This window comes from Triticum urartu, chromosome 7A, assembly GCF_056163025.1.
Source record: "Triticum urartu cultivar PI428250 chromosome 7A, HENAU_Tu73, whole genome shotgun sequence".
Classification (NCBI taxonomy): domain Eukaryota; kingdom Viridiplantae; phylum Streptophyta; class Magnoliopsida; order Poales; family Poaceae; genus Triticum; species Triticum urartu.
In genome coordinates this window covers 104,285,861-104,297,213 of record NC_141879.1, presented here as the reverse complement: position 1 = coordinate 104,297,213, position 11,353 = coordinate 104,285,861, and positions in this window count along the sequence as shown.

Below are 11,353 nucleotides of genomic sequence, written 5' to 3'. Positions count from 1 at the left end.
GATTTCCAACAAATCTGTTGCTCTCTCCATAGTACCGGAGAACGGCATTTTAGTCATCTTGCCCATGAGGCACGGTTCGCAAGTACCAAGTGATTCATAATCAAGTGGTTCCAAAAGTCCATCAGTATGGAGTTTCTTCATGCGCTTGACACCGATATGACCTAAACGGCAGTGCCACAAATGAGTTGCACTATCATTATCAACTCTGCATCTTTTGGCTTTCAACATTATGAATATGTGTGTTACTACTATCGAGATTCAATAAGAATAGACCACTCTTCAAGGGTGCATGACCATAAAAGATATTACTCATATAAATAGAACAACCATTATTCTCTGATTTAAATGAATAACCGTCTCGCATCAAACAAGATCCAGATATAATGTTCATGCTTAACGCTGGCACCAAATAACAATTATTTAGGTCTATTATTAATCCCGAAGGTAGATGTAGAGGTAGCGCGCCGACCGCGATCACATCGACTTTGGAACCGTTTCCCACGCGCATCGTCACCTCGTCCTTAGCTAATCTTCGCTTAATCCGTAGTCCCTGTTTCGAGTTGCAAATATTAGCAACAGAACCAGTATCAAATACCCAGGTGCTACTGCGAGCATTAGTAAGGTACACATCAATAACATGTATATCACATATACCTTTGTTCACCTTGCCATCCTTCTTATCCGCCAAATACTTGGGGCAGTTCCGCTTCCAGTGACCAGTCTGCTTGCAGTAGAAGCACTCAGTTTCAGGCTTAGGTCCAGACTTGGGTTTCTTCTCTCGAGCAGCAACTTGCTTGCTGTTCTTGTTGAAGTTCCCCTTCTTCTTCCCTTTGCCCTTTTTCTTGAAACTAGTGGTCTTGTTGACCATCAACACTTGATGCTCCTTCTTGATTTCTACCTCCGCAGCTTTCAGCATTGCGAAGAGCTCGGGAATAGTCTTATTCATCCCTTGCATATTATAGTTCATCACGAAGCTCTTGTAGCTTGGTGGAAGTGATTGGAGAATTCTGTCAATGACGCTATCATCCGGAAGATTAACTCCCAATTGAATCAAGTGATTACAATACCCAGACATCTTGAGTATATGCTCACTGACAGAACTGTTCTCCTCCATCTTGCAGCTATAGAACTTATTGGAGACTTCATATCTCTCAATCCGGGCATTTGCTTGAAATATTAACTTCAACTCCTGGAACATCTCATATGCCCCATGACGTTCAAAACGTCGTTGAAGTCCCGGTTCTAAGCCGTAAAGCATGGCACATTGAACTATCGAGTAGTCATCAGCTTTGCTTTGCCAGACGTTCATAACATCTGGTGTTGCTCCAGCAGCAGGCCTGGCACCCAGCGGTGCTTCCAGAACGTAATTCTTCTGTGCAGCAATGAGGATAATCCTCAAGTTACGGACCCAGTCCGTGTAATTGCTACCATCATCTTTCAACTTTGATTTCTCAAGGAACGCATTAAAATTCAACGGAACAACAGCACGGGCCATCTATCTACAATCAAACATACATAAGCAAGATACTATCAGGTACTAAGTTCATGATAAATTTAGGTTCAATTAATCATATTACTTAAAGAACTCCCACTTAGATAGATATCCCTCTAATCCTCTAAGTGATTACGTGATCCAAATCAACTAAACCATGTCCGATCATCACGTGAGATGGAGTAGTTTCATTGGTGAACATCACTATGTTGATCATATCTACTATATGATTCACGCTCGACCTTTCGATCTCCGTGTTCCGAGGCCATATCTGTATATGCTTGGCTCGTCAAGTATAACCTGAGTATTCTACGTGTGCAACTGTTTTGCACCCGTTGTATTTGAACGTCGAGCCTATCACACCCGATCATCACGTGGTGTCTCAGCACGAAGAACTTTCGCAACGGTGCATACTCAGGGAGAACACTTCTTGATAATTAGTGAGAGATCATCTTATAATTCTACCGTCAATCAAAGCAAGATAAGATGCATAAAAGATAAACATCACATGCAATCAATATAAGTGATATGATATGGCCATCATCATCTTGTGCTTGTGATCTCCATCTTCGAAGCACCGTCGTGATCACCATCGTCACCGGCGCGACACCTTGATCTCCATCGTAGCATCGTTGTCGTCTCGCCAATCTCATGCTTCCACGACTATCGCTACTGCTTAGTGATAAAGTAAAGCATTACAACATGATTGCATTGCATACAATAAAGCGACAACCATATGGCTCCTGCCAGTTGTCGATAACTCGGTTACAAAACATGATCATCTCATACAATAAAATTTAGCATCATGTCTTGACCATATCACATCACAACATGCCCTGCAAAAACAAGTTAGACGTCCTCTACTTTGTTGTTGCAAGTTTTACGTGGCTGCTACGGGCTTAAGCAAGAACCAATCTTACCTACGCATCAAAACCACAACGATAGTTTGTCAAGTTGGTGCTGTTTTAACCTTCGCAAGGACCGGGCGTAGCCACACTCGGTTCAACTAAAGTTGGAGAAACTGTCACCCGCTAGCCACCTTTGTGCAAAGCACGTCGGGAGAACCGGTCTCGCGTAAGCGTACGCGTAATGTCGGTCCGGGCCGCTTCGTCCAACAATACCGTCGAACCAAAGTATGACATGCTGGTAAGCAGTATGACTTATATCGCACACAACTCACTTGTGTTCTACTCGTGCATATAACATCAACACATAAAACCTAGGCCCTGATACCACTGTTGGGTTTCATAGTAATTTCAAAAAATTTCCTACGCACACGCAAGATCATGGTGATGCATAGCAACGAGAGGGGGAGAGTGTGATCTACGTACCCTTGTAGATCGAAAACGGAAGCATTAACTTGGTTGATGTAGTCGTACGTCTCCATGGCCCGACCGATCAAGCACCGAAACTACGGCACCTCTGAGTTCTAGCACACGTTCAGCTCGATGACGATCCCCGGACTCCGATCCAGCAAAGTGTCGGGGAAGAGTTCCGTCAGCACGACGGCGTGGTGACGATCTTGATGTTCTACCGTCGCAAGGCTTCGCCTAAGCACCGCTACAATATTATCGAGGACTATGGTGGAAGGGGGCACCGCACACGGCTAAGAATATGATCACGTGGATCAACTTGTGTCTCTAGGGGTGCCCCTTGCCTCCGTATATAAAGGCTCAAAGGGGGGGCTGGCCATCCAAGAGGAGGCGCGCCAGGAGGAGTCCTACACCCTCCGGGAGTAGGACTCCCCCCTTTCCTAGTTGGAATAGGATTCGCGGAGGGGGGAAAAGAGGAGAGAGAGGAAGAAGGGGGGCCGGCCCCCTCTCCTTGTCCTATTCGGACCAAGGGGGGGGAGGGGCGCGCGGCCCATCTATGGCCACCTCTCCTCTCTTCCACTAAGGTCCACTAAGGCCCATATACCTCCTGGGGGGTTCCGGTAACCTCCCGGTACTCCGGTAAAATCCCGATTTCACCCGGAACACTTCCGATATCCAAACATAGGCTTCCAATATATCAATCTTTATGTCTCGACCATTTTGAGACTCCTCGTCATGTTCGTGATCACATCCGGGACTCCGAACAAACTTCGGTACATCAAAATGTATAAACTCATAATATAACTGTCATCGTAACCTTAAGCGTGCGGACCCTACGGGTTCGAGAACAATGTAGACATGACCGAGACACGTCTCCGGTCAATAACCAATAGCGGAACCTGGATGCTCATATTGGCTCCTACATATTCTACGAAGATCTTTTATCGGTCAGACCGCATAACAACATACGTTGTTCCCTTTGTCACCGGTATGTTACTTGCTCGAGATTCGATCGTCGGTATCCCATACCTAGTTCAATCTCGTTACCGGCAAGTCTCTTTACTCGTTCTGTAATACATCATCCCGCAACTAATTTATTAGTTGCAATGCTTGCAAGGCTTCAGTGATGTGCATTACCGAGAGGGCCCAGAGATACCTCTCCGACAATCGGAGTGACAAATCCTAATCTCGAAATACGCCAACCCAACATTTACCTTTGGAGACACCTGTAGAGCACCTTTATAATCACCCAGTTACGTTGTGACGCTTGGTAGCACACAAAGTGTTCCTTCGGCAAACGGGAGTTGCATAATCTCATAGTCATAGGAACATGTATAAGTCATGAAGAAAGCAATAGCAACATACTAAACGATCGGGTGCTAAGCTAATGGAATGGGTCATGTCAATCAGATCATTCAACTAATGATGTGATCCCGTTAATCAAATGACAACTCTTTGTCCATGGTTAGGAAACATAACCATCTTTGATTAACGAGCTAGTCAAGTAGAGGCATACTAGTGACACTCTGTTTGTCTATGTATTCACACATGTATTATGTTTCCGGTTAATACAATTCTAGCATGAATAATAAACTTTTATCATGATATAAGGAAATAAATAATAACTTTATTATTGCCTCTAGGGCATATTTCCTTCAGCAGTAACCATCATTGGACGCCATATTGCCTTAATCCTTGCCGAAGAGCTGACAAAGCTACCACTTCCAACAACAACTCCGATGGCCTTCATGAGCACCTAGGCAACATCTCCAAGGAAGGGACGACGTTGTCACACTGCAATGGTTGTTGTCATCATCTGCAATGGTTGTTTTCGCACAGATTTCTCCCTAGCTAGTCCGGACCACTAGAAGACCGCCGATGCAGCTCCATCCAAAGGGGAGGAAGCAAGCGGTCGTCTTGGAACCCGTTGCAAGGAGGAGAGCCACCTCCTGTTGATGGCGGGGAGGGAGATGCCAGGGGACATGGCCATCGCCACACCAGCCAACACCAAAGCCGCCAGGCCCAGCCACATCAGCTCCGAGGTCATCTTGTCATCTCCCACCACCTGCGCCTCTACCACGTCAAATCTGGAGTCCACCCAGAGCCCCGCCTCACTTGATAACCTCCACCCAATCAGCCGCCGGAGTCCACCACGCAGCAAGAAGGGCCACATTCGCACTGCCAACGACACCGAGTAGGGTGACACCACGAAGCCGCCATCGCCCCGCTCCCAAATGATTGTATCCACCACTCCACGAACGCCAGTGAAGGGCCATGTCGCCACCTCTCACAAGCCAGCACGGACTTCGTCGGCGGTCCCTCAGGTGACAAGTGGCAAAAAAGCGAGTGGGGGGAAGGAAGGAGGAGTCGTGGTACGATCTAGGGTTTCCTCCCGCCAGATGCGAACGAACCAAATGCGTCCATGCAATGGAGTTGGCCTTAGCATCATTTTTTATATACTCGTCATCTGAAAACCATCATGCATGAACCTCCGTGTACCTTGGATTTAAAACCATTAATCATAGCTTCGCTCGGGAATGACGTTTTGGCACACGGGAGCATGCGCTCTTAGTTTTTAAAATATATTTTAAACGTATTTTGAAATGTCAAAAAAATCCAAACAAAAAAATATCGCGTACATCTCGATATTATACATGCTCATAAAGTCGTTTCGCGAAAAACCGATAAGTTATGCATCGCGTGTGAAAAAGACAAATTCTGGTGTTAACAAGTGCTTTTCACATGACATCTTTTTGTCTTATTTATACAAGCCACAAAAAATGTTGGTTTTCTCTTAAACTTGACGTGTATACATATAATATCGAGATGAATGCGCCAGATTTTTGTTTAGATTTTTTATTTCACACTTTGAAATATTTTTTCCGGTGGCAGAAGCGCGCGCTCCCATGTGCCAAAGCGAATTTCTGAGCTCCACTTCTACTTTCTTAAACGGAACCATAGGCGAATCAACCTGGGCGAATCAACCTGTGGTTGAGATGGTTAGGTGGACAGTGGTATCCCTAACCCACCAGGGTTCAAATCCTGGTGCTCGCATTATTCCTGGATTTATTTCAGGATTTCCGACGATACGCTTTCAGTGGGAGGAGACGTTCCCGTCGACGACGAGGGTGTGCGTGTGTGCGTTCATTGGGGTGAGTGTATGCGCGTGTATATGAGCGCTTGTGTCTGTACTGATGCTCAAAAAAAACCCGAAACCATAGCTTTTCACTTGGAGCTAGGCTCCCTATGGACAAATAAATCAATCAGAATACAACACTACGTCACCCGCAAAAAAAAAGAATACAACACTACGTATAATGTATAATAAGAGGCGGATACGGGAGAACACGTTACAACGTTTTTTTTTTTTTTTGACAATCAAGAGCTTTATTGATTTATAAGTAGCGGGAGTACATTCCTTCATCACAAGCCGTGAGGAAGGCTGGAACATAATTTATCCAAAGACATCGTCTCCTAGAGGAATTACAGCATTTAGCGCTGAACAATTCACGCACACATCACGATCCAAAAAACGCACCCAAACATGTGGGTATCCATCGATGGATCAGGTGGCGGCGCGGGCGTTGGGCGACGCCAGAGATTTCCCCTCCCCCCTGCACTTTTTGCGCAGGGCGACGATGCGGTCGATGGACGGCTGGAGATCCTGCAGCGTGTCGGAGACGTCCTCTGTCCGTAGTTGTAGCTCCCTGAGGCGAGGCGGGACGTCGTGGAAGGGCCGCTCGTCGGCCATCGCGTCTCGCTCCAGCTCGTCGGCGACGGTCCAGAGCTCGGCCAGCCGGAACCTAATCCCGGCGAGACAGCGCCGTGCCTCGACGCACTCCTCCATTGCGGCCAGCAGAAAAAATAACAAATGACATGCAGTAATGAAGATATTAAGTAAAAAAACAAGTTGTGAATGTAACAGCATCTCCAATAAATAATGTAAAACTTGGTCCCTAAGAGCACCTACAACCGGACTTGGCAAATCTGGCCCCTCAAACGTCACGGACACGCCAGGGCCCATCCGCTGACACTGACCGGGCACCCCTCATATTTGCCATCCTGCATCCGCGTATCTCATATCCAGCGTCTTATATCCATACTACCCATGCACACATTGATCTATCCTACGTGATTAGACGACATACAATAAAACTGAGCTGCAAAGAAACACAAGATCGGCTGCAAACGGATAAACATACTTCACCACATCCAAAAGATCATAGTTTTTCCACGGACAAGTTCATAAACTTGTACAGAATGATATAAACATTGAGGAGGAGGCGTGCCGGAATCACCACTTCCTCGCTGGGCCTTTGCCCTTCCGGTCGCCGCCGTAGTTGTAGGCGTCCACGGCTGGTGGAGGGTCTTGGTCGTCGGACGACTAGCTGCAGTTGTCGCCGTCGTCGGAGTCGAAGTCGGAGAGGACGATGAGCCCCTTCATCCGACGGACCGCCCTGTCCTGCTCCTGCTTCAGCCTTACCACCCGAGCCTTTTTCGCTGATGCTTCCTTCGCCTCGCGCTCCGACTGCTCAATGGCTAGCCGGAGCACCTTGGCGTTCTTCCATCGGAGGCGGCGAGCGTCCGTCTCCGCCATCGTGAGGGAGCGGCGGTACACCCAGGCGAGGAGACGCGCATCCTCGTCAGCGTCCAGCTCCGTCCCACGGCGGCGGTGTGCGGACTGCTCCGCCGCCTCCCTCTCCCATGCATGCTGCCTCTTGCGGCGCGGGCCTCTAACTCTGGAGTGCGCGTGCGGACCGGAGGCGCGGGCACAAGCACCCAGCGCTGGCCGCGTGCAGAAGCGGCCGGCGAGGGAAGGAAACGACGCGGGCCGACGCAGACTGTGCTGACCGGGCGCCGCTATGCGTTGGCCGGGAGGGGCCAGCTCCAGCACCCGTGTTGCACCATCGCGGGAGGTGGAGCGACGCTCCACATTCGGAGCTGCCGCCGGTCTCCACCTTGGACCGCTCCAGCGTAGTGCGGAGGGCCATCTCCTCCTCGTAGTCGAGCTCCAAGCCAGAGTGGCTGCCGGAGCTGCTCATGGTGGTGGATGGGATCGTTACCAGAGAGGTAGAGGAGTGGACGGACGAAGGGAGAGAGTGAGCTAGGGTTTGAGCTCGTCATCCGGATTGGTGTTTTTTGTGGGGTCCGTGGTGGGCCGGATGATACATCTTCAACGTATCTACTTTTCCAAACACTTTTGCCCTTGTTTTGGACTCTAACTTGCATAATTTGAATGGAACTAACCTGGACTGACGCTATTTTCAGCAGAATTATCATGGTGTTATTTATGTGCAGGAGCAAACGTTATCGGAATGACCTGAAACTTCACAGAGCCACTTTTCAGAAAATAAGAAAAAAATACCTGTCAAAGATGAAGGCCAGGGGGCTCACCACCTTGCCATGAGGGTGGGGGCGCGCCTGCCCTCCTAGGGCGCGCCCCCTACCTCGTGGGCCCCATGTTGCCTCTCCGACTCCAACTCCATCTCTATATATCGAGTTTCGATGAGAAAAAAAATCAGAGAGAAGAAATCATCGCGTTTTACGAAACAGAGCCCCCGCCAAGCCCTAAAACCTCTCGGGAGGGCTGATCTGGAGTCCGTTCGGGGCTCCAGAGAGGGGAATCCGTCGCCATCGTCATCATCAACCATCCTCCATCAGCAATTTCATGATGCTCACCGCCGTGCGTGAGTAATTCCATCGTAGGCTTGCTGGATGGTGATGGGTTGGATGGGATCTATCATGTAATCGAGTTAGTTTTGTTAGGGTTTGATCCTTAGTGTCCACTATGTTCTGAGATTGATGTTGCTATGACTTTGCTATGCTTAATGCTTGTCACTACGGCCCGAGTGCCATGATTTCAGATCTGAACCTATTATGTTTTTATAAATATATGAGTGTTCTTGATCCTATCTTGCAAGTCTATAGTCACCTATTATGTGTTATGATCCGTTAACCCCGAAGTGACAATAATCGGGATACTTACCGGTGATGACCGTAGTTTGAGGAGTTCATGTATTCACTATGTGTTAATGCTTTGTTCCGGTTCTCTATTAAAAGGAGGCCTTAATATCCCTTAGTTTCCGTAAGGACCCCGCTGCCACGGGAGGGTAGGACAAAAGATGTCATGCAAGTTCTTTTCTATAAGCACGTATAACTATGTTCGGAATACATGCCTACATTATATCAATGAACTGGAGCTAGTTCTGTGTCACCCTAGGTTATGACTGTTACATGATGAACCGCATCCGGCATAATTCTCCATCACTGATCCATTGCCTATGAGTTTTCCTTATATTGTTCTTCGTTTATTTACTTTTCCGTTGCTATTGCTATCATCACTACAAAATACCAAAAACATTACTTTTACCACTGTTACCTTTTGCTACCGTTACCACTACTATCATATCACTTTGCTACTAAACACTTTGCTGCAGATATTAAGAATATTGTGGGTTATCAAGAATATTTTCTGGCGCCATTGTCAGGGAGCATAACTCTATTCTTTGAGTCACTTGGGATATATATCTGCTTATCATTATGAAGAACTTAAGAGATCCAAAAACCAAGATCTATCCCTCAACTACGAGGGGAGGTAAGGAACTGTCATCTAGCTCTGCACTTGATTCACCTTCTGTTATGAGTAAGCTTGCGATACCTACACCTGCTTCTGCTATTCGTTCTGATAAGTCGCATGTTATTGATGTAACACCCCAGATGTAAAACTTCCATAATTGGAGATGTACCCAGCCTTGTCATGTTCAATACTAAGTGTTTTTCCTCCTTGTGGGTTTCATTTTGGGTTTGCCTTGTTTCCTTTCTTGCCTTGTCTTGTCTTTACTTTTCATCATGTTGCATCATTGGCTCATCTTAGTGTTGCATTTGTGCTTCTTGTCATGTTGCATTTCATCATCCCCTTCATGTGCATTGTGTGTTTCATGCATGTTATATTGTTGCTTGACCCATGTGTGATCCGTACAAGACCATCTCTATGCATCATCACCTCTCCTCCTTTTTCTTCCTTCTTTCTTTTTGGAAGTGCCGTCTTGCCCTCCTCCATAAATGTTCATCTTCTCCATATAAATCTTGCTACATGTCCAAAAACCGCCTGCCAAATTTCACCTCTTTTAGAATTGTTTTGGTTGGGTTCAAAAATGCATCAAGTTTGAATTTTATTCAACCTTGCTTTATTTTTCTACCTCTAAAATTGTCCATACCAATTTATTTAAATAGAGCATATTTCCAGGAGCTCGGGGATATTTTTGTTTGTGCCAAATACATCTCCTAGCTCCCTGACCTTTTCCTTTCTTCAGATGTGATTTTAAATGTTTAGAATTTTAGAGGAAAAGGAGAGGACCTTCCCAGCACAGCCACTTGGGCCTTTTCTCACACCCGGCCCAGCCATCCACCCTCACTGCAGCCCAGACAGCCTAGGCGTACAGGAGCTTCGTCCTCCTGTACGGCAGGCCATCCAAAGCAGCCACGTCGGCACGCCAGATGATTTGACGGCTGGAGCTCGTCCCTATACCCTATAAAAGACGTCCCCGGTGCCCTAGGGTCTCCCCTCGACCGATCCCCTCTTCTTCTTCCCTCTCCGCCGCCTAGGTTAGCGCCACGCGCCTTGCCGTCGCCCTGCCCACCATGACCCGAGCGAGCAAGAGCTCGAGCTCGGGGTAGCCGTCCACGTCACGCCTCCGACCCGCCTGTTGCCGTCGAGAGGACCGTCAAGTACCTCTCCGCCCTCTTCTTCACGCACGCACCGCTACGGCCCCTGGATCGACTACCACGACGACATCTTCTCCCTCTGCTTCGCGGACAGCAGCCCCACCAAGTTCAGCGCTCCCTCGCGTCATCTCCGGCTCGTCTCCGTCGACCCCATCATGTCCTAGGGTGAGCTGGGTAACGCACCAACCTCTCCCTTTTCTTTCCATGGCATATAGGACCCCGTGAGGCTCGATCGATCCGTGTCTTTGTTGTGCTCACGGTGCTCCGGCGAAGTCTGCAGTTTTGTTGTGTGTACTTGCTGCAGCGCGCCCGCGCGTCCCCGTGCTCCGGTTCCCACCTAGCTGCGTTCTCCTCGCCACGGTTGCCCCTGTGCACGCTCGCACCCCCTCGCCTCGCCTCGCCAGCTTCAGAGGTCCCTCGCTCGGCCTCTGCACCGACAGTACCAAGCCAAGCTCGCCATGAGCTCGTGCTTGAGTTGAACCCAACGTGCGCACTCTCGCAGCAACTCCGCATGCACGCGCTACACCCCCCCTCCGTGTCCGCACCCCCGCCGACACACCACCTCGCCGGATACGGCCGCCTCTCTCGCCGGCGTCGTCGTCGTTTTCTTTTCTGTATGCGTAGAGGAGACTAGCCAGACCTCGTGCTAGTACTTAATGTGTCCGGTCTTCTTTATGCCTGGGCCACGCTCTAACTCCAGGGAGACCTGGGTTCGATCCTCCCCTGGTGCGGTTTAAAACCCCCCCTTTTTGCATTATGCGTGAGTATGACAGCAAGGCCCCACCTGCCATACTAACACTCCACAGGGCACCACATGTCATCC